This window comes from Callorhinus ursinus, unplaced genomic scaffold (genome assembly GCF_003265705.2).
Source record: "Callorhinus ursinus isolate GAN/ISIS: 27379988/994484 unplaced genomic scaffold, GSC_fseal_2.0 scaffold59, whole genome shotgun sequence".
Classification (NCBI taxonomy): Eukaryota; Metazoa; Chordata; class Mammalia; order Carnivora; family Otariidae; genus Callorhinus; species Callorhinus ursinus.
In genome coordinates, this window is record NW_027397121.1 from 3,032,354 (window position 1) to 3,060,039 (window position 27,686).

At 37.1% G+C, this 27,686-nt stretch overlaps 1 protein-coding gene across 4 annotated transcripts in view; it reads right to left on the reverse strand.

Annotated features, from left to right (window-relative positions):
* ZFAND3 (zinc finger AN1-type containing 3) overlaps positions 1-27,686 on the reverse strand; it is a 329,473-nt gene that overhangs the window by 186,614 nt on the left and 115,173 nt on the right. The gene's annotated exons all lie outside the window — the stretch shown is intronic.

The following is a 27,686-nucleotide window of genomic DNA, read 5'->3' on the forward strand; positions in this document are numbered from 1 at the left end:
GGTAAGAAAATGGTCAATTTACTCAGAAATGATGGGAGAAGAGAATTCTTGAATCCACGATGGACCAGTTGGCATTCGATGAACATGGGTATTTTGGCCCAGACTCCATTATGTGTAAGAAAGAAAGCAACGCACTTTACCTGCCCCAAGTAAACACAGTGGGTGGTCACAAGAACACATATATATCACAGGGAAATCAACAGCAGGATGTGGGTCATTGTCAGAAATGAAAGTTGGATGACTGTCTCTCTCAGGGGCTGTACAGTCACTGATATTATACACACTTCTGCTTTCTTCTGTCAGAGCTTACCCTGCTTCAACCTGCACACAACCAAAGATGATCCAATCCAAGTTTACCTGACCATCTCCAGCTTAAAATTTCCCTTTGTATTTCTCAGAAGTTCACATTTCTCCCGTGAGTCACACCGGACAGAGGTTAAGGATTGGCTACCTCATGAATCGGGCATCCCTTCCAGTCCAGTAGCTTGGCATGGCGGTCAAAAGGCACAGAACCTGGGTGAATCCATTTAAAATAGCTAAGGGTGGGGCGCCTGGATAGCTCAGCTGTTAAGCATCTCCTTCGGCTCAGGTCATGATCCCAGGGTCCTGGGACAGAGTCCCGCATCAGACTCCTTGCTCAGCAGGGAGCCTGCTTCTCCCCTTCTCCCTCTGCCTGCCGATCCCCCGCTTGTGCACGTGCACTCTCTTTCTCTCTCACTCTCTGATGAATAAATCTCAAAAAAAAAAAATGTAGAAAGAAGTTTAATATATGAAACACCAGTTAAAATGAAAAAGTTGACAATTCTTCAACAAAAGCAGGATTAGGAAGATAACAGACTTCATAACTGAGATCTTGAAAATAGTATGGGAAAATATGCAGGTATGTATCCACCTTATGTACCTTACATTACTGGTTAATCCTACTGCAGTATGATAGAGTACTATATCCAATAGAGAAATCCTGGATAGAAAGGTATGACACCCAAATTAATAGAACAACATTAAGTTCTAGGTTCAGAGGGAAATAAAGCAGAAAGTCAAAAAAAGAATGGACTGAGGAAGGCTTCCATATTCAGTACCAGACTAGAAACCTTCACAGAAGAAGATTTTGTTATTGCTGGTGAAGCAGGGAGGAAACCTAAGAACTAGAAAGCAACCCTGACCTTAATTTTTAGTTTTTTTTAATTTATTGCTATGTTAATCACCATACATTACATCATTAGTTTTTGATGTAGTGTTCCATGATTCATTGTTTGTGCATAACATACAGTGCTCCATGCAGAATGTGCCCTCTTTAATACCCATCACCAGGCTAACCCATCCCCCCATCCCCCTCCCCTCTAGAACCCTCAGTTTGTTTTTCAGAGTCCATCGTTTCTCATGGTTCGTCTCCCCCTCCGACTTACTCCCCTTCATTCTTCCCCTCCTGCTATCTTCTTCTTTTTTTTTTAACATGTTGCATTATTAGTTTCAGAAGTACAGATCTGTGATTCAACTGTCTTGCACAATTCACAGCGCTCACCATAGCACATACCCTCCCCCATGCCTATCACCCAGCCACCCCAACCCTCCCACCCCCCACCACTCCAGCAACACTCAAGTTTGTTTCCTGAGATTAAAAATTCCTCATATCAGTGAGGTCACAGGATACATGTCTTTCTCTGATTTGACTTATTTCACTGAGCATAACACCCTCCAGTTCCATCCACGTCATTGCAAATGGCAAGATCTCATTCCTTTTGATGGCTGCATAATATTCCATTGTGTATATATACCACATCTTCTTTATCCATTCATCTGTCGATGGGCATCTTGGCTCTTTCCACAGTTTGGCTATTGTGGACACTGCTGCTATAAACATTGGGGTGCACATACCCCTTCGGATCCCCACATTTGCATCTTTGGGGTAAATACCCAGTAGTGCAATTGCTGGATCATATGGTAGGTCTATTTTCAACTGTTTGAGGAACCTCCATACTGTTTTCCAGAGTGGTTGCACCAGCTTGCATTCCCACCAACAGTGTAGGAGGGTTCCCCTTTCTCCACATCCCCGCCAACATCTGTCATTTCCTGACTTGTTCATTTTAGCCATTCTGACTGCTGTGAGGTGGTATCTCATTGACATTTTGATTTGGATTTCCCTGATGCCCAGCGATGTTGAGCACTTTTTCATGTGTCTGTTGGCCATTTGGATGTCTTCTTTGGAAAAATGTCTGTTCATGTCTTCTGCCCATTTCTTGATTGGATTATGTGTTCTTTGGGTGTTGAGTTTGAGAAGTTCTTTATAGATTTTGGATACTAGCCCTTTATCTGATATGTCATTTGCAAATATTTTCTCCCATTCTGTCGGTTGTCTTTTGGTTTTGTGGACTGTTTCTTTTGCTGTGCAAAACCTTTTTATCTTGATGAAGTCCCAATAGTTCATTTTTGCCCTTGCTTCCCTTGCCTTTGGCGATGTTTCTAGGAAGAAGCTGCTGCGGCTGAGGTCAAAAAGGTTGCTACCTGTGTTCTCCTTTAGGATTTTGATGGACTCCTGTCTCACGTTTAGGTCTTTCAGCCATTTGGAGTCTATTTTTGTGTGTGGTGTAAGGAAATGGTCCAGTTTCATTCTTCTGCATGTGGCTGTCCAATTTTCCCAACACCATTTGTGGAAGAGACTGTCTTTTTTCCATTGGACATTCTTTCCTGCTTTGTCAAAGATGAGCTGACCATAGAGTTGAGGGTCCATTTCTGGGCTCTCTGTTCTGTTCCACTGATTTATGTGTCTCTTTTTGTGCCAGTACCATACTGTCTTGATGATGACAGCTTTGTAATAGAGCTGGAAGTCCGGAATTGTGATGCCCCCAGCTTTGCTTTTCTTTTTCAATATTCCTCTGGCAATTCGGGGTCTCTTCTGATTCCATACAAATTTTAGGATCATTTGTTCCATTTCTTTGAAAAAAGTGGATGGTATCGTGACCTTAATTTTTAAAAAGAGAGGGGAAGGGGGCTTTCAGGACAGATGATCATCATTTAATACGGAAATCAGTATAAATTTTAATAAGAGTAGTCTCTGTAGCTAAATGAGACTATTGAGAAGGTATGCATATCAGAAGGTAGCTACAAGGTTCTGAGATGGTTGTCTGAGTATCAGCAGTGTGGTACAGAGGATGTAACTCATGGTGAGCAGTTCTGCAAAAAGAAGGAAGTTGCGATGCTCAGGCAAATGTCCTGATGGCCCTTCCCATTCCTTCTGCTGAGAGTGGAGGGCGTACATGAATGCATGCTGGCAACAGAGACCTGAAATGTTTGTCACACTAAACTAAGAAAAAGATATGCTATTACCAGTATCTCAAAGGTTTCAAACATATCTCCCACAAATTTCAAGGGTCTACTATTCTATTTCAACATTTATGCCTGATCTCTCCAGCAGACTTTGAGAGTAGGGACTACATATACACTTCTCCCAAAAATGCTCAATGTAAAGCAATAAACATAGCAGATATTGAAGAAAATTATCTTTTGAATAAATGTAATTTATTTCCATATAGCACTTCTTTTCAAGTTTCAGAAGCCCAGGTTTTAAGTGTTCTCAGAAGGACAGAGTTTAACAATTCCTCCTTAGAAGGAAACAGTTTAAGTTTAAATTATAAGCCTAAAGAATTTACCTCTACTTGATCTCAATTTAATTCTGGGTCTAGAAGGTAAAATTTATCCCAATTTAATAGAAAGATTTTCAAAGTACAGATAAAACCAGGAAGCAGCTCCAGAAAATGCTCATTTATTATAAAGCAACAACCACAAGGATAAGGTCTTTTAGTAGGGTCCAAGAGCACTCACATCAAATTCTTACATATATTTCACAATTTCTGTGAAATCACTGCCATTTCTATCCATAATATGCAAGCATATTATTCAAACGGACATGGTAAAACAACACAGATGAAATACCACCACAACCAACAGAAAATACATGGTTTGTTAACTGCTTAAAACTATTTTTTATCTGTTTTTAACACCGTGCACATAACTATAGTAGGGCAGAATTCACAGATCTGAAGCCATCTACTGCATTCCTAGGCTAACATTTCTATCTTGATGAAGTCAAGCTAAATGAATTTACAGGAAACCCCCACTACTGTGGAGAAACTACACTAATAACTTGGAAACATTTTCTGTTGCTGCACATTAATGTCACACAGCTTGACTGAAGCCTGATTTATGGATCACTGAATGGTGTTAGGTTATATGTTGCATTATTTTGGTTAAAACTATAGCATGAAGCAAAGCCCTGCAACTAAGAGAATTCTGAAAGTGAAATGGGCTGCCAAGAACACAATACCTCAGCACTCACTATCCTATTTCTACTCATCACAGACTTAGCTCTTTAGTTCTTCAGCAAGTTACTACATATGGGTACTGAATCTGAAGACAACTAGTGCTAAAACCTGCGGCAGGTTTGGGCTCCTTTAGCCCTTTAACCATTTTTGTAAGTTAAGCTAAGACTCAGGCTTCACTTTGCAAATAAAATTAATAAAGGCTAATCACCTTAAAGGTTGGAAAAGACATAAAGCAAACTTAGGAGAGAAATCTTAGCCTAATTCACACCTACCTCTATTGAAACTTATCTTTCCAAAATACAAGCAATATAAATATAAGATACAGTTGCCCATCTGGGGGGACTTGAAAAGCCACGCAAGGCTTTTCAAAAGTTTAAGTGTGAGAAAAGAGCTGATGTACATTTGTCCAAAATTTCACTGTTAGAACCATGTCACCTTAACTTTTCCTAAATAAAAATCCAAGGCACCTGGGTGGCTCAGTTGGTTAAGCATCCAACTCTTGGGTTTTGGCTCAGGTTGTGATCTCAGCATCCTGAGATAGAGCCCCAAGTTGGGCTCCACACTCAGTAGGGAGTCTGCTTATAGAGTCTCTCCCTCTGACCCTCACTCCCCTTAGTTGCTCATGTGCATTCTCTCTCTAAAACAAATAAATATTTTTAAATAAATAAATAAATATCAAATCAAGTGTTCAGTATCTTGGATCAAGTACTTAGCTTCCAGGATTAATTAGAGTGAAGACAGTGGTATAGCATTATAAAAATAATCTCATTTACATATAATGGCTTAGAGCAGATCTAAAGCAATTTTTTAATCTTATTTTTATACTGAAAATGTATAGATCCAAAGAGGCATAAACAAAGAATAAAGACAAATAACAAAACAATATTTTATGGCTAATTTTCTGTCCACAGCAATACTATAAATTCTTCCTTCCAGGGGAAAAAAAAACCCAAAATTTAATTCTGCTTTCTATCACACTGATCCAGTCCAATCTCCCTACTTGACTTATGTACAAGATTTCTGGACTAGATAAAGTGAAGCAAACTGTAGACTGTAAATACCCTGTATGTCACATATATAGCGTGTGTGAGTTTTCTCCAAAGGCATACAAATAAATTATTCCACTAGGAATATTTACCAGACCTTTTGTTGCCTTTCCTCGTAATTTCAGTCTAGGGCTGCAACGCAGCTAACACAGAAGAGCAAAGTTTCCTAGATCACATTTCCTTGACAACAACTACAGGTAGAATTCTACCATATTATTAAGGAAGAACCGACAACTCTTCTTTCATTATACTTCTTTTTTCAGCTTTATTAAGGTCTAATTGACAAAAAATGTCCATACTTAAGATGTTACAATGTGATGGTTTGATATATGTATACATGGTGAAATGATGTATACATGTATATGTGTATGTTGTGAAATGATTACCACAATCAAGCTAATTAACAACACATTACCTCACACAGTTACAATTTTTGTATGTGGCAAGAGCATTTAAGATCTACTGTCTTAACAAATCTCAAGTATACAATATAGTATTAACTGTAGATACAATGCTATACACTAGATCCCAGAATTTATTCCTCTTATAACTGAAAGCTTGTACCGTTTGACCAATACCTCCTATTTCCAGCCCCTCTCAAACCCCCTTCTGTGAGTTTAACTTTTTATACTCTACAAGTAAGTGAGATCATACAGTATTTGCATTTCTCTGTCTGGCTTATTTCACTTAGCATAATGTCCTTCAGATTCATCCATGTTGTCACAAATGGCAAGTTTCCTTCTTTTTTATGACTGAGCAATATTGTGTGTGTGAGAGAGAGAGAGATTTTCTTTATCTCTTCACCCATTGACAGACCCTTAGGTTGTTTCCATATTTTATTCACTATAGTGATGAACATGGGAGTGCAGGTAGCTCAGATACTGATTTATGTCCTCTGGATATATACATACAGTAGTGGAACTGATGGATCATATGGTAGTTCTACTTTAAATCTTTTGAGGAACTTCTTGAATACTTTCCATCATGACTGTACGAATTTACATTCCCACCAACATTGTACAAGTGTTCCCTTTCCTCCACATCTTTGCCAACACAGGTTATATTTTGTCTTTTTGATAATAGTCAATCTGACAGATATGAGGTGGTATCTCATTGTGATTTTGATTAGCATAGACCTCATGATTAGTGATATTGAGTACCTTTTCATATACCTGTTGGTCATTTATGTTTTCTTTGGAAAAATGCCCACGGGCGCCTGGGTGGCTCAGTTGGTTAAGCAACTCCCTTCGGCTCAGGTCATGATCCTGGAGTCCCGGGATCGAGTCTCGTATTGGGCTCCCTGCTCGGCGGGGAGTCTGCTTCTCCCTCTGACCCTCTTCCCTCTCGTGCTCTCTATCTCTCATTCTCTCTCAAATAAATAAAATCTTAAAAAAAAAAAAAAGAAAGAAAAATGTTTGCCCATTTTTAAATTTGGATTTTTTGCTACTTATAGGAGTTCCTTACAAATTTTGGATATTAGCACCTTATAGATATATGATTTGCAAATATTTTCTTCCATTCATAGACTGCCATTTTATTGGCTTCTTTTGCTATACAGAGCATTTTAGTTTAACATAGTCCCAACTTGTTTATTTTTGCTTTCGTTGCCTGTGCTTTTGGTGTCATATCTAAAAATCCACTGCCAAGACCAGTGTCAAGGAACTTGTTTCCTACGTTTTCTTCTAAGAGTTTTAAAGTTTCAGGTCTTACAGTTAAGTCTGTAATCTATTTTGAGTTAATTTTTGTGTATAGAATAAATTTGCATGTGGGCTCTCCAATTTTTTCTTTTAATTTTATTTATTTATTTGACAGAGAGTACAAGCAGGGGGAGTGGCAGGGAGAAGGAGAAGCAGGCCCCCACTGAGCAGAGAGCCCGATGTGTGGCTCAATCCCAGGACACTGGGATCATGACCTAAGCCAACTGAGTCACCCAGGCTCCCCTCTCCAATTTTCACAACACAATTTACTGAAGAGACTATCCATCCCCTATTGTATATTCTTGGCACCCTTGCAAAGACTATTTGACTGTACATGCATTAGCTTACTTCTGGGCGGGCACACTATTCTTTCCCATTATTCTATGAGGCTGTTTTTATGCTAATACTATACTGTTTTGATTATTACAGCTTTGTAATATAGTTTGAAATCAGGAAGTGTAATGCCTCCAGCTTTGTTTTCTCCAGATTTATTTGGCTATTTATGAAAAATGCCATCGGAATTTTGGTAAGGACTGCACTGAATCTGTAAATCACTTTGGATAGTATGAACATTTTATAAGATTAATTCTTCCAATCATTGAAAATATTCAGTTACACATCTTCTATCTTACAGTTTTCAGTTCTTATTCATTTATTTTAAATCTAAGCAACAATTCTTCCACACCACCTTCTAGTTTCAAGATACTGAAGTCACAGTTTCTGCTTGAATAAAAACAAATCTAAACCACATTTATCAATACATTTTATTCATACTGTGTCCAATAAGAAAGTTACATGTATAAAGCTTTATAGTTTACTAAGTACCTTGCAAATTTATTTGATCCTTAAAACTCCCTGTAAGGCAGGTTATCACCATCCTCACCAAACAAAAGAGCAAAGTGAGACTCAAAGAAATCGAAGTCATTTGTTCAAGGCCACACAATGAACAAAAGGAGTTAGAAATCAATGAAAAAACTTTTTTTGAGAGAAGAGAATGCACACATGCGTGGGGGAGGGGGAGCGGGGCAGAATGAGAGGGAGAATCTCAAATAGGCTCCACGCCCAGCGCAGATCCCCATGCAAGGCTTGATCTCACAACCCTGAGATCATGACCTGAGCTGAAATCAAGAGTTAGATGCTTAACCAACTGAACCACCCAGGCGTTTCTCAATGAAAAAGCTTTTGATGCCAAGTCCAGAGCATTTTTTTTTTATTTTATTCGTTAGAGAGAGAGAGAGAACACAAGCACAGACAGGCAGAGCACCAGGCAGTGGGAGAGGGAGAAGCAGGGTCCCTGCCGAGCAAGGACCCTGGGACCATGACCCAAGCCAAAGGCAGACACTTAATTGACTGAGCCACCCAGGCACCCCAAGTCCAGAGCATTTGATCAAGGATATAAGAACAATGAAATGTTTCTACTAGAATTGTGGATTGATAGAAAAATAATTCATATTCTTTCAGAAAAAAAGATAATTTGTGTTTTCCCCTTTTAAAAGAGGGGAAACTTGCTTAATATGTGACAGAAAGACTGTTAAGACTGAATCATCCCAAACACAGTAAATTGTTCCAACCCCTCCAAAGTAGAAAAGTAGCAAAGGAGCAAGTAGGCAGGAAAGGAAGTCATGTAAGCCATGGGCCATTTCATTTTCTTGAAATTAGTACATTTTCTTTCATAGTATCCCTAAAACTCAAAGTTGTGCAGACTGCCACAGGTTTATTTTAAGGACTTCTATGAAGGGAAGTTCCACAATCATCAGTCCACTCCCAACAATGTTCACAATCATGAAGGACTAACTGTCTGTATCCACAGTTACTACCTCCTACCTCCCTACTCTTTCAGTCTTATAACCTGGCTCCCACACCTACCACTCTTAATGAGACTACTCTAAATATGAATTCTTTACTTGGATACTGGTTGTCTCAATTAAATTTATGAACCTGCTAAAAAATGTGTGCCAAACACACATACCTTTGTCTGAGAGAAGAATCCATAGTTTTCATCACATTTTCAAACGTTTGTGATTCCAAAAGAATAAACACTGCTCTCTAAGGTCACAAATAGCAACACTATTCATTCCATTTGATAATCGTTACTCAGTTATTCATTTTTCTCTACCTCACTTAATGTCACTTATTATCCAAATCTGAAATCCTAAAATACATCTTTCCTTTCTATAATCTATATAGTGTCATCCAGTTACTGGTAGTCACTCCTGCTGTGACCTCTGTGATTTATCTTTTCGTCTTCCTCCCCTAAGAATCAAAGCACTCCTTTGTGCTTTCTATATTCACTCCCTTCAATTAGTGGTTGTCAAAATGTAATCTCCACACCAGCAGCAACAGCAGCATGACCTGGGAATTTGTCAGACTGACATGACTCATGTCATGTCCATGACTCCAGCCCCACCCCTGCCTACAAAACCAGAAACTCTAGAGGGTGGGGCCCTGAAAATGTGTCTTAAAGGGTCCTTCAAGTGCATGCTCAAAACACAGTAAGCTTCAATTCTATTATTTTGTCTTTCAAATATTCAGTGAACACCAGCTGTACACAAGAATTTCATCTTAATATGAAAGCTTCTCAAAACTGATTTTAGATCTTTCACACATTCCCAATTTCCGAGTTGCTTATAGAACATATGCAGTCCCTGCATTACCTCAAATTTAGTCCAAAACCAAATTCATCAACACTCCTCCCTCCATACACACTCACAAAACATTTTCCTATTCCATTCAGCTGCATTCACACATTCACATTTATTTCTTCCTTTTTCTACATATGAATCTCGGTAAGAACTCATGCATTCTTCTATCCCAACGTAATTCAGAATTTATCTCTTGCTCTCTATTCCCATAATACCACTGAGATCTGGGACTTTATCATATTTGCTGCACAAGTCTAACTGGTAACTTCCCCCCAGAGTTTAAACTCTCATTTATAAGCTATAGACAGTTGACTCTTAAACAACATGGGGGTTAGGGACACCAACCCCACACACAGTCAAAATTCCATGCCTAGGGGCGCCTGGGTAGCTCAGTCCTTAAGCGTCTGCCTTGGGCTCAGGTCACGATCCCAGGGTCCTGGGATTGAGCCCCCCATCGGGCTCCCTGCTCGACTGGAAGCCTGCTTCTCCCTCTCCCACTCCCCCTGCTTGTGTCCCTCTCTCACTGTGTCTCTCTGTCAAGTAAATAAATAAAATCTTAAAAAAAAAATCGGCATGCAGTTCAAATCTGTGTTGTTCAAGGGTCAACAATTTATGGAGGACCACAGATTTTTTTTATCATAAACAATTCAAGTAACAAGACGGTAGAGTAAACCTTTAAAAAACTTAAAAAAAAAAAAAAAGGAAGGAAGGAAAAGAACCAACCTAGAATTCTATACTCAGTGAAAATATCTTTAAAACAAAGACTAAAGACTTTTTCAAAGTTCCAAAAACTGAAAAAATTCATCAGCAGTAAGAAATGTTAAAGTACCTCCTTTGGACAGAATGAAAATGATACCATATGGAAATATGGACCTATATAAAAGAATGTCAAAGGTAGCAAGTGGTAAGTTATCACACTGGTAAACATATAAGATTTTTCTTAAGTACGTTTAAGAAACAATTGACTATTGAAACAAAAACAGTAACAATGCAGTGAAAATTTTATAAAAACATGCAAAAGTAAAATGTATGACAACAGCACAAAGATGGGGAGGAAAAAATGAAAGCACACTATTATAAGGTTTTTATACTACACACTAAGCAACGTATTATACCACATGAACAGAGACTGTAAAGTTAAAAATGTGTATGATAAGGGTGCCTGAGAGGCTTAGTCGGTTAAGTATCAGCCTTTGGCTCAGGTCAAGATCTCAGCGTTCTGGGGTCAAGTCCCACATCAGGCTCTCTGCTCAGTGGGGAGTGTGCTTCTCTCACTCTCAAATAAATAAAATCCCTTTTTTAAAAAAAGTGTATGATACACACTAAGATAAGCACTAAAATAACAAAAATAAGTCAACAAAAAAGATATAATGGTATCATAAAAAATGTTCAATGAATCCAAAAGAATGCAGGAAAAGAACAGATGGGATAAACAGGAAACATATCAAAATATTTAACTCACAGATTAAATATGATAGGTTTAAACCTAACATACCAATAATCACATTAAATATAAATGGTCTAAACACTCCAAATTAAAAGGTAGAGACTGTGTGAATTGATTAAAAAAAGAAAAAGACCCAACTATATGCTTCCTGCAAGAAAAATGTTTAAAATATAGACACAAATAGATTAAATGTAACAAATGGAAAAAGATACACCATGTTAACACTAACCTAAAGAAAGTGGCTAATTTAATCTCAATGTAGATTTCAGAACAACTACTACTACACCTAGAATACAGATAATCATTTCATAATGATAAAGGGATCAATTCATAAATATGAAAAAATCCTAAACATTAACGCACCAGTAACAGAGCTTCAAAACCCATGAAGCGAAACATGACAGAACTGTAAGAAAAACAAGAGAAATAGCTACATTTATAGTCAGATATTTCAATAACCCTCCGTAGGCCCAAAATCAGCAAAGACATACACTTGAACAACACTATCAACCAATCTGACCTAATTGACATTTACAGAACATACCATGCACCAACAGCCAATGCACAATCTTTTCAGGTGCAAACAAAACATTTACAAAGACAGATAATATTTTGCGCCACAAAACAAGTCCATTAAGTATAAAAGGACTGAAATCATATAAGATATATTTTCTCAATACAATAAAATTAAAGTAGAAATAACAGAAATATCTCTGGAAAATATCCAAAGAAGGTAAAAAGAAAAGGAAATATGAAATACCTCTCTATACTAAAATGCCCCATAGGTCATAATATTTATATACCCATAATAGTGTAAATGCTCAAGAATTATTTAACCAAAAATTACACTATAAATATATTTGGGGGGAGGAAAGTACAGGATAGTATAAGAAAGCAAATGTTTTCTATATCATAACAAAAAGTAAAAAATGCATAAAAATGACAAATCAAAAAGAAGTATAAATATGGAGAGTATAAATCTAGAAGATACTGCAGGAAGAATTGAAAGTAGCTACTTCTGGGAAAACCTGGAGGGAGTAAGGAGAAGTGGAGCATTTTGTTACATGTAATATGTTGACTAAACTATATATACATAGTACTTTGACAAAGAAATACTTTTAAAAAACATTTCTTCTACATCATTTCATTTAATTCCTACTGAGGGAGGTATAATGACTCCCATTAGACAAATGAGTTAACCAATATTCCAAGTTACAGAGCTTGCTCAAAGTCAAAGCCACTACAACTTTCTTTGATAATTATATACACAATACTTGTCACGGCATCATTTAAACAAATAAACAGAGGGAAAAAAACCAATTTCAGTTCTCATTTTTATTTATTTCTATACATATTTTTAGTCTTTAGTCTCCTCTACTGAAGATGACTAGCTTTTTGCTTGCACAGAACAAGGAATATTCACATTTTAAATCTTTAAAAAAAAAAAAAAAAGAAAGAAAAAAAATTGTCTCCCTCTCCCTTAATCATGTTCAGGGCACAAAAAAATAATAAATCACAATTTAAACCATTGAAAAAGGGTATCTTAGTACTTTATAATGTACACAAAGGAAGGGGGAAAAAACCTACTTTCATTTTTGAAAAATCCAATTACTTTTTCTCTAAGGCTGGTGCTCTTTTGTGTTGTACAGCAAAGGTCTCTAAGGAAGGACTTCTGTAAATGCAGACTGGGTCTTTGTTTTCTATTTTAAGGGAGGGGTCACACAAAAGACAAAAGCACTAACAATGTCAGGTGTTCACAAAATACTGAGTCATGGTAAATATCTTATAAATCAGAAGCGAAATAGCCTCCATTCAGTCACACTGAGCTCCAATAGGAAATACACAAAACTTGACCTTTACAATATACTTTGAAAAGGTTCTCTTGGTTGCTGTTTTTAAAAACAAGCTTGTTGTATACCTTTACATTCCCCTCCATTCTCTCACTCTGAATCTCTGCCCTGAACACCTGCATTTATTTCCATCTAAAACTTACACAAAGGCCCCAGTGTCTCAATGGGGCCATTAAACAGACAAAGCAAACCAGACCTCTGAGATACCAAAACATCACTCTGATATTAGGGTGAGGCTGGTTCTCTGAATTGATTTATGATGCAACTAGAGTCACCCACAAAATTTTAACAAGGGCTGATAACCAGTAGTGCCTCAAGTGTCCAGGTGCCCAACAAGCACTTAAGCAAGAGCTGTGCTTTTCTTAGGCTCAGAATATTAACACTGAAAAAGAAAAAAAGTCTGCTTAAAACGAAGTCAGGTATTTTATGTGACAACTATTAAAAAAAAAAAGTGTTTTAGGCAAAACATTAAAGATTATACTGTTTGGCATGCCCAAGAGTAAATGATTACCACTGCTAATAAAATAAGACTATGTCAATGATATTTCAATGCAAAATTTCCCATTGTCCAAAATTATCTGCTTCACTTGCTAATTTTCTAGATGCTATGTAGTTTCATGAAGCCTCTCAACAGACAAGATATTAAGTATCTAGTACTACCATTACCTAAGATTTTATTTATTTTTTTTAAAGATTTTATTTATTTATTTGAGAGAGAGAGAATGAGAGATAGAGAGCACGAGAGGGAAGAGGGTCAGATGGAGAAGCAGACTCCCTGCCAAGCAGGGAGCCCGACGCGGGACTCGATCCCGGGACTCCAGGATCATGACCTGAGCCGAAGGCAGTCGCTTAACCAACTGAGCCACCCAGGCGCCCATTACCTAAGATTTTAAATTGCTACGTAAGTTATAAGTGGCACCATCTCTATGTGCCACCCACTGTAGGTCAAAACATAAGACTTCAGTCATCCCCAAAGAAAAATGAATTTATTATTTTTGACTTTCCCCTCAGTAAAGACAAATTTTGACCTGAGGGGAAGCATACAAAGTTTTTTCTCTCCTCTTTTTTAGGTCCCTCCTTCAGGGCCTTTTAAGAATTTTGAGAGAATTTAGTCTGGGTTGTGATATCTTACACAACCAGACTACTTGATAGAAGGACACCATAAAAAAGGTCCATTCCCAAAGAGCATATACCTTGGTACATGAAACACTTTATCTTGGGTTGACCAAAAAAAGGCTATAATAGACTTTTTGTCACATTCAGGGGGATTTCTTTAAGGCGCCAGTTATGTAGAAAACATTTTAAGACATTTTAGTGATTCTTTAATTGCTATATGGGAATAAAATCTATTATGCAAGCCTCTTATTTGAGAAAATTTTTAGTATAAAAAATTGTAATCAATACATCTTAGAAGATATGTTTGACAAGGTTGCCAACTATACCAACTCTACTGAACAATAAATAAACCTAAGTAAATTTGCAAAATTTAATCAGCAAATGAATTGAGAGTAACAGAAAAACACATATAATGTCTTAGAGTACCCACAAATAAAAGCATTACTGCCACTTTGTTATAGATTTTCTTCTCTAGTCCCATCTTCAAGATTACTAATACAGCATAGTTACACTGGAAGTAGAAGGGGAACTGAGGTTGAAAGACATAAAAAAATGAAAAAGCAAGCCACTTTACCCCTACCACACATCACTTTACTTTAAAACTAATTCAGCAGACATTTGGAATAAGCACCAGTGTTTTAGATAGAAAAGGCTCTAAGATTCCTTCCAATCAGATATTCAATGATCACATTTCCTAGTATCACATGATTAATGGGAATTTACATTTCTAGACTTTCTAAAAAGTGTTAGAGAAGACTTATGTTGTACACTGAGTAACCGAATGGACACAGAAGAAATGAACAATCTAATTTAGCTTTTGATTGCCATTAGAAGTCTAGGACCTATGTTTAAAAACTTTTTGAAGGAGTCTTTCTAATATTAATTTTTGATTCAAGTATGGAAATTAACAGCCACTGGATCTTAAGCCATATGAGTCAACTTTATGGAAAGCTGGCAAATTCAGTGATTTCTGAGGATACTGAATATTTTCAAAGTTATCTGTCTTGGCCTGTTCAGCCACGGGTCAGAATAGTGTTAAGGAGAAGGTAGCAGCAAATTTAAGCCTTAATTATCTTTACTCAGGAAACTGAGCTTAAAATATTATCACATGGGGGTTAATCTTCAAAAAAGAGGGATGGGACATTTAATAATATTATGACCGTCTCTTCAAACCATCAATACCACTTGCAAGACTTTCATAGGACAGTGACAGTAATGTGTAGGATGAGTTTAATTTAGTCCAATTAAACTAGCTTCCTCTAGTACAGAGCTCATTTTTCCAGCAACAGCTTTTTGCAACAGGGCACACCTAGATACTTTTTAGTTGTTTCACAGAAATGTGTTCCTCTTGTTCTCTCTTGCTTATATAGGTTAATAAATGTTATAATGTCTCTAAAGCCATTATCAAGTCTTTATATAACTTTCTTCTTGGTGTCTTTATTTCAAAGCTTTTCAAAAAGTCCTATTTTCTCCTTCAAAATAAGTGCTATAGAAAGCAAGAAAACACAAGCAACTTCATGCTTTCCTTGTATAAATGTTCAGTTCTAGAGTTTACTGGATATATCAGCTAAAAACAGAAGTCTATTATCTATAGTGCAGATACAAATACAATACTGGAACCCACTTAGGAAGGATGTCTCCCTATAGAGTAAATAAGTAAACAGCCTATGAAGATCTATACAAAGGCATCTGTCCTTTAAAATGTGGATGAAAGTGCTACTAAAATTCCAGAGTTTTAAGTCATTAATGGCTCAAAATTCTAATATCATCAGAAAATAAAATAACATCCACACACTTTGGCAAAATCTTATACTCTTCCTCATCATTTTCAAGTATCGTTTGGGAGTTCTTTACTACTGAAAACTTGGCTTCATATATTAGAAAAATAAAGAGGTTTACATAGCTACAGTTTTATATATCCACACCTTCCTAAACATGAACAGTTCAAAATTCACAAACTGTAGCAGGCACTGGATAATTACTCAGGAATTCAGAGAATTTTGCTAACACATGTCTTGATCATGAAGAAAAAAGTGGATACAAAATGACAAACTTTTACATTTTATTTAGTCTATGAGGAAATGTATAAAACCATTATTTTATGGAGGTAAATCTTTACCCTTCTTTCCCCAAAAAGTCCTGATCTTTAGTAATGACTCTTTATTTGTTAGTCAAAGAGTTAAAACCATCTCTTTTACTCCCAAATGAGTGTCAGTCCTCCTCAGAGGTGCCATGTTTTATTTAAAACATACTCTTTCTCAGTAACTTTCTTCTAATTGGCAAGGCAAAGCCAGGTCCCTAAAGCACATAGCTCGTTACATTCAGTTTGGATTACAAAAACACAGGATGAAACAAACTGCATCGAAATTTACAAATTAACAGCACAGGAGTATGGGACAGGGAGGCGGAATTAGATTGTAATATGGAACAAAACCCACAAGGAGGCTGGGGAACAAACCACTAGTGTCTCTATAATCTATACAAGGTTTCCAAATGAGCAAATATACAAGGCAAAGGACAGGCTTTTCCATAACTCAACCAAATTGCTAACTATGGATACAACAAAACCAGATATTTTTTTCCAACACTATTATGCACACATGTATGAGAGAATGGGAATACCAAGAAGGTTTAACAAATGAAACCTGCAGGCTGCACGATCTAAATATGAAACTCATCTTTGCTTTCACACTGACAATGTGCAAACAGCCCTGCAATTAACTCACACCTCCAAACATTTTTTTAAAAATCTTCTGAGAAGCTAAACATAGACTAAATTGGAAATGGTGCTTCACTATGCAGCACAGAGAGCAAGGTTAATGAGCTAAAAGTTACATGAACAAGACCAAGAAAGATGTTACAAAATGACGATCTCACCACCAAAATAGAAAATGCATTAGACAACCCCCCTTCCCGCCACAAAGGCACACCTTTTCCCAAATTAGATACTCTGTGAAGCTTCCAGCACTGTTTCTCTGATTTTCCCTGGAGATCTAGAGACAAACTGCAATTGAACTAAAAGAAAAGAGAACAGGAAAAGTGTATGCCCTTAACCTACACACAAATGCAAAACAATACTGCTGCTACCTCCTCACAGGGTCTTTACAGTAGGATCCCATCTAAACCTACTACCTTCACTCCTAACAAAATTTAACAGTCCGCAAAGATTATAATTAGCATCTAAATACCTAAAATCAAATCTCAGTTCCTTGCTTTAAAATTTATTTAATCTTGGTGGGGGCGGCGCCTGGGTGGCTCAGTCGGTTAAACGTCTGCCTTCAGCTCAGGCCATGATCTCAGGGTCCTCGAATTGAGCCCCACATTGGGCTCCCTGCTCAGCAGGGAGTCAGCTTCTTCTCCCTCTCCCTCTGCTCGAGCTCTCTCTCAAATAAACAAAAACAATCTTTAAAAATAAATAAAATTTATTCAATTTTGGGGAAATTATTCAATCCATTTGAACAGCAGTTTCCTTATCTGTAATAACGATATTCAAAATCACCAAAGTTGTGAGGATCAAATCACACAATATTGTGCAAAATGACTTTATAATATAAAAGGGCTACAAAAACCTTACTATTGCAATTACTTCATCTCACGATTTTGCATTTTAAAAACAAATAGAACTGTGCCATTTCTCCATCCTATTTCACCAACAGTAATCCTTGTGCTACTTCCATTTTAAGTATCCTTTTTTTTTTAAGCATTCCCCTTTTAATATGTACCCTTGTTATTTTTCTTCAAACCAGAAGCCTTGAGTTAAAGTATCTTTCTCTTTTCTCTATCCAGTATTTAGTCTAAAAGTAAATTTAAGAAACTTAAACCTTTGGTAATAATTAAGATGATTAACATACAGTAAGTTCTACTTCACACACTAAGAACCAGCTGAGCAGTGGGGCTTCTAAATGATACAGTATTTTGTATTGTTAAAAATCATATTTAGGTAGTGCACCTGGTTAAGCGTCTGCCTTTGGCTCAGGTCATGATCTCAGGGTCAGGGGATCAAGTCCTGCATCAGGGAGCCTGCTTCTCCCTCTTCCTGCGCGCCCCCTGCTTGTGCTCTGTCAAATAATAAAATCTATTTTTAAAAAAAGTCATATTTTAGGTATACATTAATGGCCTGCAAATAATGCCCTATCATTTTACCACCACCACTACAGCAGACTAAGGATTAAGTGCATGGAGGTTATAACCAGAAAGTATCAAAAAGCAGCCTCACCATAACCCTCTCACTCAAGGCCAAAGAGTCAGATTAAGAATTAACTCTAAGTATCTGTAGCATAGTGGAGACAAGAATAGTCTCATGGTGCTTTCCTGAGTCTATCTGATAGTTATCAATGTTCCTGCCACGCCTAAAAGGAGTCCATAAACCTTCCCGATCATTTAGTTTGCACACTCTACTGAGAACATGAAATATAGGCAATATGAGCAGTTAACTCTTATGCAGCTTTGTATGTCACCAAGGTTTGTTGCCTTCTTACATGAAGGGGCCAACCACATCTAACCAAGCAGATCTCAGAACTAGGGGTCTCTCCAAGCTTCTTTTGACAGAGGTATACCATCAGTATAAACTTTGAGCACATGTTTCTTACATGTCTGTTTTAAAAATCAATTATATAGGATAAAAGTATACAAGTAGAAATTCTAACATTTTCTCTCTATGCAATGGATAATCCTATGTACCTTATGAAGAACACAGCTTTAGACCAGCACGTGGACAGAAATAAAGTCAAATGACAGAGCCAAACTATCTTAAAAACCCAATAACTGGGGCACCTGTTAAAAACCCAATAACTGGGGCACCTGGGTGGCTCAGTCAGTTAAGCTTCTGCTTTTGGCTCAGGTCATAATCCCCGGGTTCTGGGATTGAGCCCCCGCACTGGGCTCCCTGCTCGGCGGGGAGTCAGCTTCTCCCCCTCCCTCTGCTGTTCCCCCTGCTTGTACTCTCTCTCTCTCTGTGTCAAATAAATAAATAAAATCTTTAAAAAAAAAACGAGTAAATTTCTTCCATTTCTCCTAAAATACTGACACATAGTGACAATTTTTCTATTCAAGGCCTAAAAGAAGCTACCTGTCTGCTACTTACAGAGCTGAGCATTTTGTTTCCCATTACAAATGCAACAATTATTTTGACATAATTTCCATGACAACATCATCTTCAACACACTGCTTCATTTATCTTGACTTGCATAATAATTAACCACACAATTTAAGAATGCTTATTAGTGAGACAGCAAACGGCTACAGACTAGGAGGTCAGAAAGGGCTGCCAGAGTTCAGCTTTGCTAATCAGTTAAGGACCTGCTGCCCTTTGTCTTGCTTTCATTTGAGAGCAAGGAAGCTGTATCACGGAAAATAGGGTTTCTAACACAGAAACAGTCTTAACATATTCAAACAAGTTTTTTAAAGAGAAAAGTTAAGGTTGCAACTGTGGTATAAAAAGAATGATTGAAAGAAACTTCTATGTCCATCAACAGGGGACTAGATCAATTGGGGCATGGTATAATGAAGGTGACCAATAATTTATCAACCAACTAGGACACTTTGAAGAGTACAAAGAGGTGTTATTAGTTTCACTGTCATAAACACTATAAACTGAGACTATTCCAGGTAAATTAGGATACTGATTATCACAGAATATTATAAACCGTTCAAATGAACTAGAGCAACATGTATCAACATGACTGGTTTCTAAAAACATTATTAAAAAAATACAAGTTATAGAATGACTAGGGCAACGTATCACTGAGCTGCCTGGGTGGCTCAGTCGGTTAAGCGTCTGCCTTTGGCTCGGGTTATGATCCCAGAGTCCTTGGATGGAGCCCCACATCGGGCTCCCTGCTCAGCAGGAAGCCTGCTTCTCCCTCTCCCTCTCCCACTCCCCCTGCTTGTGTTCCCTCTCTCGCTGTGTCTCTCTCTGTCAAATAAATAAAATCTTTAAAAAAAAAATTAAAGACCATGTGGGGAGGGGAAAATGTGGAACACCCTTGTATGAGTTTCCTCAACTGTGCCAGCCACGTTGTACATAGATATGCCATGTAAATATATAGATAATTTTGAACATTTTCTTTAAAAAAGAAGTCAGGAGAAAGACAAATACTGCATGATTTCATTTATATGTGGAATCTAAAAAGCAAAATAAACAGACAAAAAAGCAGAAAAAGAGCCATAAATACAAAGAACACACTGGTGGTTGCCAGAGGAAAGGGAGGGGTATGAGCAAAATGAGTGAAGGAAAGTGGGACATACAAGCTTACAGGTACAGAATAAGTCACAGAGATGTGAGGTACTGCATAGAAAACACAATGATATTGTAATAGTATTGTATGGTGACAGATGATAGTTATACTTATGGTGAGCACAGCATAACATATAGACTGTGGAATTGTCTGTACTGCACACCTGAAATTAATGTAACACTGTGCGTCAACTATACTTGAATAAAAATAAAAATTATGTGTAGTCTAATTAAAAACAGGATACCACACATACTGCTTTGTAGTCTTGTCAATCAGCATTTAATTCATATCCCTATGTTATTTTTCAAAGGGAAAACAAAAATCCCAAACATGTTAAGAGCATAAATTAGGGAACCCTATTATTCAATAATAATTTGTGATTTAGGTAGAAAATTTGACAGCAATGAACAAGTTTGATAATTTCAAAGTGGATACAAAGTATGCAGCAATGAAGAAAATGAAATCCTGCTTGAATACTGGCCATTTCAAATACTTAAGGCCTCCCCAAAGTCCATTTTGAATTGAAAACAATAACTGTATGACAATATTGAGAAATAATAAAAGTGAACATGAAAGTACTATACAGAATAGTTTTCTCCCAGCTGACAAAAGCTAGTAACAGAAATATATTAATTATAACAATATTTTCTCTCCAAAGTATCAGTTTGAATAGGTACCTGAAAACAGAATCCTACAAAACTAAGTACCACCTAGCTCTAGAGTCATGTTAGAATGTGATGCTTATATGACATGTATCATTTTATTTATTGTAATATTCTTTACCAATAATGAGACACAAGCACAAATAACCACATGAAACAAAGATAAACTTAACCATCTTCTGACTAAGAAATAAATATATTTGAAAAGTTACACTGAAACTAATTTTCATGGGCGCCTGGATAGCTCGTCCATTAAGCATCTGCCTTCCTCTCAGGCCATGACTCCAGGGTCCTGGGATCCAGCCCCACATCTGCGTAGGGCTCCCACTCAGGGTGGGGAGGCTGCTTCTCCCTCTGCCTCTGCTGCTCCCCCTGCTGGTGTGTGTTCTCACTCGCTCGCTCACTCCCTCAAATAAATAATCTTTAAAAAAACCTAATTTTCAGAAAATTAAAAAACTGCACCATTAGCTTATAATTTAAGAAATGTTTATCTGTAGTTTTAATTCATCTTCAACTGACAAAAGATTTCTTATACTTTAGTTCTTCTATTCTTGTCCCTTTCTGTAAATCGACATAGTAATGCATCAGAAGTACTCCTTTTTTATTTTTTATTAACAAGTATAGTTGACACACAATGTTACACTAGCTTCAGGTGTAAAACACAGTGATTAGGCAAGTCTGTGTGTTATATCATTGACTACATTCCCTATGCAGTCCCGTTCATCCTCACAACTTACTCATTTCATACCTGGAAGCCTGTACCTTCCACTCCCCTTTACCCATTTTGTCTGAACCCCTACTGCCTCCCCTCTGGCAACCACCAGTTGGTTCTTTGTATTTATGAGTCTGTTTCTGCTTTTTATTAAAAGTATTCCCTTTTAAGAGAACTAGTCTGTAATGTAAAAAAGCAGCAGCTTCTTGTATTGCGAATAATTATCTTTCCTTATTTATCCCATCTTGTATGAATCATGAACTAGCATACATCTTAAGTGGAACAATATATTCAGTTCATGTCCACAGTTTAAATAAATTGCTTACTTCAAATTCTCAATGAAGTACTTTTGTCAGTCTATAAATAATAAACATTTTAGTGTCTCTCCACTCTCCACTGTGAGTTTTCAAAGGAAATTACTGAAAATTATTAAACATTAAATACATATAGGACCAACTGGTTCTTTTTACACTGAGCACATGTTAAGTCTCTCTTCTGATAAGCATCTATCATCAGTGCTACTCAGAGAACCTTCTGCCCCCTAGGACATATCTTCAGACTCACTCCCTCATAAAGTATAAAATGGCGTATACATTATAGCAACTTCCTAGTCACCACACTCCACTACAGTAAGCATGTCTAAGGGTGGTGGAGATAATGCCACACTGCTAAAGGAGTTACTTCAGTCAGTTCTTTAAAAATTTCTGCCTTCCCCACTTGTGATCATCCCATTTGGTGTTTCCCTCAACCATATTTTTATTTAGCAAAACCATTCTGTGAAAAGCACTGCTAATATGGTAATATAAGAGGTCTTTGTGAATGAGGTACTAAATGTCCCAAAATATCAAAGACCAGTTAGTATCTAAATTGGGTTTGCACTCAAACAGAAAATATTAATACCATAGCCAATATCATTTCTACCTTTGTAAAAGGCAAGACTACAGAGGCTATGCTTGACTTTTCATACATGCTTTAACAGAGCAGCAATCAGGTTTATTAGTTCATGCTTTCACATAGAAAATCATATACTTCAAACTATTTAAGAGTTCAGAATAGACAAAGGTCACAAAAAATCCACTGGTTAATCCCTTGCCTAAAGACAGAAAAGAAATATGTTCTATTTTCCAAAGAAAATGGGATCCCAAATAACTCAATGACTTTCCAGTCAATTTCTGCAATTCATTGGTTTTCAAACCACCATGGTTTTAAATCATAACCCCGGTAATACATTATTTTCATTTATATATGTAACTCAAACAAAGGTTTCACAAAAACAGTACTTGCCTTTAATGTCTGCAATGCACTGATTATTTTCTATCCTGCTCAATTTTTTAAAATGCAATCATGGGGCCTCTGGGTGGCTCAGTCAGTTGAGCATCTGACTCTTGGTTTAGGCTCAAGTTATGGTATCTTGGGTCGTGAGACAGAGCCTCATGTTGAGCTCTACACTCAGTGGGAAGCCTGCTTTAAGATTCTCTCTCTCTCCCTCTGCCCCCTCCCCACGTTCACACACTCTCTCTCGTGCACACGCGCTCTCTTACTTATAAAAAAAAATAAATAAATCTTTTTTAAAAAGATGCCAAAAAATAAGTCTTTATTCACCATAACTATAAATACCATGTCATGAAATTTTGTGGCTTTCTATTATAGACACTTACTGATTCTTTTAGGAAAGTTATACAAACAATGTAAAAATATTTAATAAAAGAAAAAGACAGCATGAAAGAATATTATCAAGGGGGTAGAAAAGCTAACAGTGGACCAAAAAAGATGCTCAAATAGCTTTAAAAATTACAAAGACCTGTAGCAAGATGAACTGATGACTTTATGTTCAAGGATGCTTAAATACCATCCTTTTCAATGTTTAGACATTCTTTCTGTAACTTCAAATAAATTGCAAATCTGTTAAGTAGATTTTTATCCTTTAGAGGTAATATAAAAATAGTTAACACTCTCGGGCGCCTGGGTGGCTCAGTCGTTAAGCGTCTGCCTTCAGCTCAGGTCATGATCTCAGGGTCCTGGGATCGAGCCCCGCATTGGGCTCCCTCCTCGGCGGGAAGCCTGCTCTCCCTCTCCCACTCCCCCTGCTTGTGTTCTGCTCTCGCTATCTCTGTCTCTGCCAAATAAATAAATAAAATCTTAAAAAAAAAAAAGTTAACACTCTCAACTAGGAATGATAATATATCAACTCAAAGGTGGGAGAATTCCTTATCCAAACTGCAGGTGTTTCTTGCTTCTGCTCACAGATAGTCTTAGTCTTTAAGAGAACATGTTTCCAAGAAAATACAGAGAATTGTGATTTAAAGAAAGAAAATACTAAACATGTAAAAGGGGGGTTGACAATTAAGTAGAAAAACAGCAAACACTTATGGGAATGGAAAAAATATATACTATAATAAAAATAACTTTTCCTGGTTTTTTTTTAAGACCACATAATAACCTCAGATAAAGAGAATCCAGAAGAGCATTTTCAATCCACTGTACCTCAAATCATAACATTAGAGTGAATCATTTTTTGATGACTCCCCAGAATACTTCATTTATTTATTTTTTTTACTTTTTTTAAAATTTAAATTCAATTAATTAACACATAATGTATTATCAGTTTCAGAGGTAGAGGTCAGTGATTCATCACCCTTACATAATACCAAATGTTCATTATAACACATGCCCTCCTTAATGTCCATCACCCTGTTACCCCATCCCCCCACCCAACTCCCCTCCAGCAACCCTCAATTTGTTTCCTCTGATTAAGAGTCTCTTATGGTTTCTCTCCCTCTGTGATTTCTTCTTGTTTTATTTTTACCTCTCTTCCCCCTTGATCCTCTGTTTGTTTCTTAAGTTCCACATATGAGAATACTTCCTTTAAATATCCTTGTGATTCTGGCACAAGAAAATCTTGGATGATAAGGGTCTTCAGGTCAAAGGCACTTAAAGGTTAAGCAAGTAGCATATTGCACATGGGGGGGGGCGGGGAGACACACTTCCAATGGCCTAAAATGATTTCAGCCAAGCCAAACCAGGATTCAAGATGTCAAAAAATAAAAATGAAAATATCCTCCCATTTCAAAGACAGGAATGTTGGTTAAGCTGCAAGCTGTTAGGAACAGCAAATCCAGCCAGGCTGGTATTCTACATTCATGCAAATGGCTGATACAGACAACAATATGGAGAAACACTATTATTTGGTTTATAATTTACTGGCAAAATTAAAAATTCAGTGGTTTTTTAGTAACTTTCACTGCCCATATACTCATTTCCTTTCTCCAACTTCAAACAGCCCAGGAATCTTTTATAAAGAAAAAGCAAAATAATCTGCAGTGATAGCAGTTACTGGGGCATATGCTCACCATTTGACAGAATATTTCATCAGAGGCAAACAGTTATCAAAGTTAGCTATAAACTAGCACCCACAGTTCCTCACCTAGTACTCTACTCTGCCAACAAGATTTTAAACATGTCTTTACTCATTTCAATTTTATGTAAATAAGCTACAACAAACTCACTTTTTCACCACATAGATTTATTCTGAAAAGCAATCTTGAAAAATACCTAACCTAATGGGACACAGCAGCTGTTTCTAAAGTGATTTTTCCATCTTTTAAAAGCACACTGTATACTTTATAGTATACTTTAAAGGAGTATTTAAAATCACAGTGGTGGGCGCCTGGGTGGCTCAGTCCTTAAGCGTCTGCCTTCAGCTCAGGTCATGATCCCAGGGTCCTGGGATCGAGCCCCGCATCGGGCTCCCTGCCCGCATCGGGCTCCCCGCTCGGCGGGAAGCCTGCTTCTCCTTCTCCCACCCCCCCTGCTTGTGTTCCTGCTCTCCCTATCTCTCTCTCTGTTAAATAAATAAAAATCTTAAAAAAAAAAACTAATGATGTAATGTATGGTGATTAACATAACAATAAAAATTAAAAAAAAATAAAATAAAATCACAGTGGTTTTGGCCAAAATAATCTTCATGTTGTCCTACACATCTCATACCTAATGCTGCAACAGTGTATTTCTATACTCTATTTCCATACAGGAACAAAATCCACAAATATATCTGTAGAGTTCAATGACTTTTCCTGTGTATTTCAAAAAGAACCCCAGATGCTACTTCCACAAGCAGATGTTACTCGTCATTCCTTTCAAATGATGTTGAGGAAATTAAGAATATGGGGATGAAGATAAAAAGGGGAAAAGGAGTATTTTCTTTACACACTTGAAAATACCCTCTTAATATTTTTTAAAGCAAAAAGCAAAAATGACAAAGCTGTATAAAGAGTAAATGGACACAGATCACCAGAGAAACAATAAATAATAATTACTATAAAAAATCAAACTAAAACAAGTATAAAGAAATACAAAGACCACAGCTAAACTGTCTTCACTGGTAATTTTTTAAATTTTATATTTATTAGGGACACGAGACAGTTCTTTTGAGTATTTGATGTGAGCCCCTTAACTCAAAGGTGCCTGGTCTTCTCCCACAGCCACACTTTACTGAATTATAAGGGGAAGCTAGCTCCATGTGGAGACAGTCATCAATCTAATATACATTTTGTCTCATTGCTACTTTCATCTCTACTATAAAACTTAAACTCTCACCAGTAAGGAAGCGTTTCTTCATATCTGTAATTGTAGACATGCAGAGTAAAACAGCACAATACATTCATTTAATGGCAGACATACTGTTAAAAGTTGGAGAAAAACCAAACTTACCAATATTTTTTTCCTTTTAAAGACCTAAAGTATTTGACAAATTCCAAACTTTTAACAGATACAAACTGCCAACCTTCCCAACTCCCCCAACTCCCTCCCATCTATTCCCTAGTTTAGGCAAAAATGTCAAGGACTAAAGCCTAACTATGATTATTTTCTTGCCCAAATAGCATAATGAATAGTGAAATCTGACAAAGATTCTCTCCTTGACCAATCTCTAGCTAGGCTCTTCTGAGCCCTCTTCTCAACTAGGACTCAACCTTGACCTATAAAAACTACAGACTATTAACACAGATGGTTTCTTCTACCCCTTCCCCAATCATTAAAATATTTAAACAAACACTAACACATTTTCTAACAACTCAAGGCCCCATCCCTAGGATGACCTTAGCCCCTCTTAAAGTGCCTGCCTGAGAAAGCTCAAGGTTGCCAAAAGAATATAAAGTTTTTCTAGCTGTAACACCGGTCTGCAAGGCCTCCGACCACCCCCTCCTTAGACCATTTACTAAAAAGGATTTGCAACTGTGAATCCTTCCTCTGTCCCTTTGAGATGCATATGCATCTCCTACATCTCAGGAGTCCCTATTTCAAGGACATGAAAGCCATTATTTTAAAAGGTCACCATCAGGAATGGTAGGGCCTCAGTCTCTCAGTCTCAGTAGAAGGACAGAATCCTAACTTCCAGGACAGTCAGCTAGTAGCCACAACCAACCTATTCATCATTTACACTGACAAGCCCTTCGTAATTTTTTTACTTCCCTGACTCTACTGAGGCAAGCTAGCATCCCTCTCTACTCCCTCATTCTCCATTTAAAATACCCAGTTACCTCTGCAGAAACTGAAGTTGTGTTCAGTTCAAACTGAACTCTTCCCTATGGCTATAAACTGCTGATTAAAATCTGTCCTTAGCACTTGAACTAGTGTCCAGCTTTATTTTTGACAAAATGAACAGAAAAGGAAGGTTAAACATATCTCAGTAAAGACTTAGTTATTTTACATGAAATCATTAGACATAAAATTCTTTTTAAAAAATGAAGGTTTAAGTTCATGAAGGAGTCATAATTTAAGGAGTCAACCAATCAGCAGTTGGGGGCTGGAAAAGGCCCTTTGCAAACATCAAGCCCAAGCACTTCATGTTATAAATGATGACTCTAAGGTCCAAAGAGATTAAGTGATTTACCCAAGGTGATTTCAATAAGGGACTGGATTCTAGAGCTAATTCAACATGATTCTCCTTCCTGACTCCTCC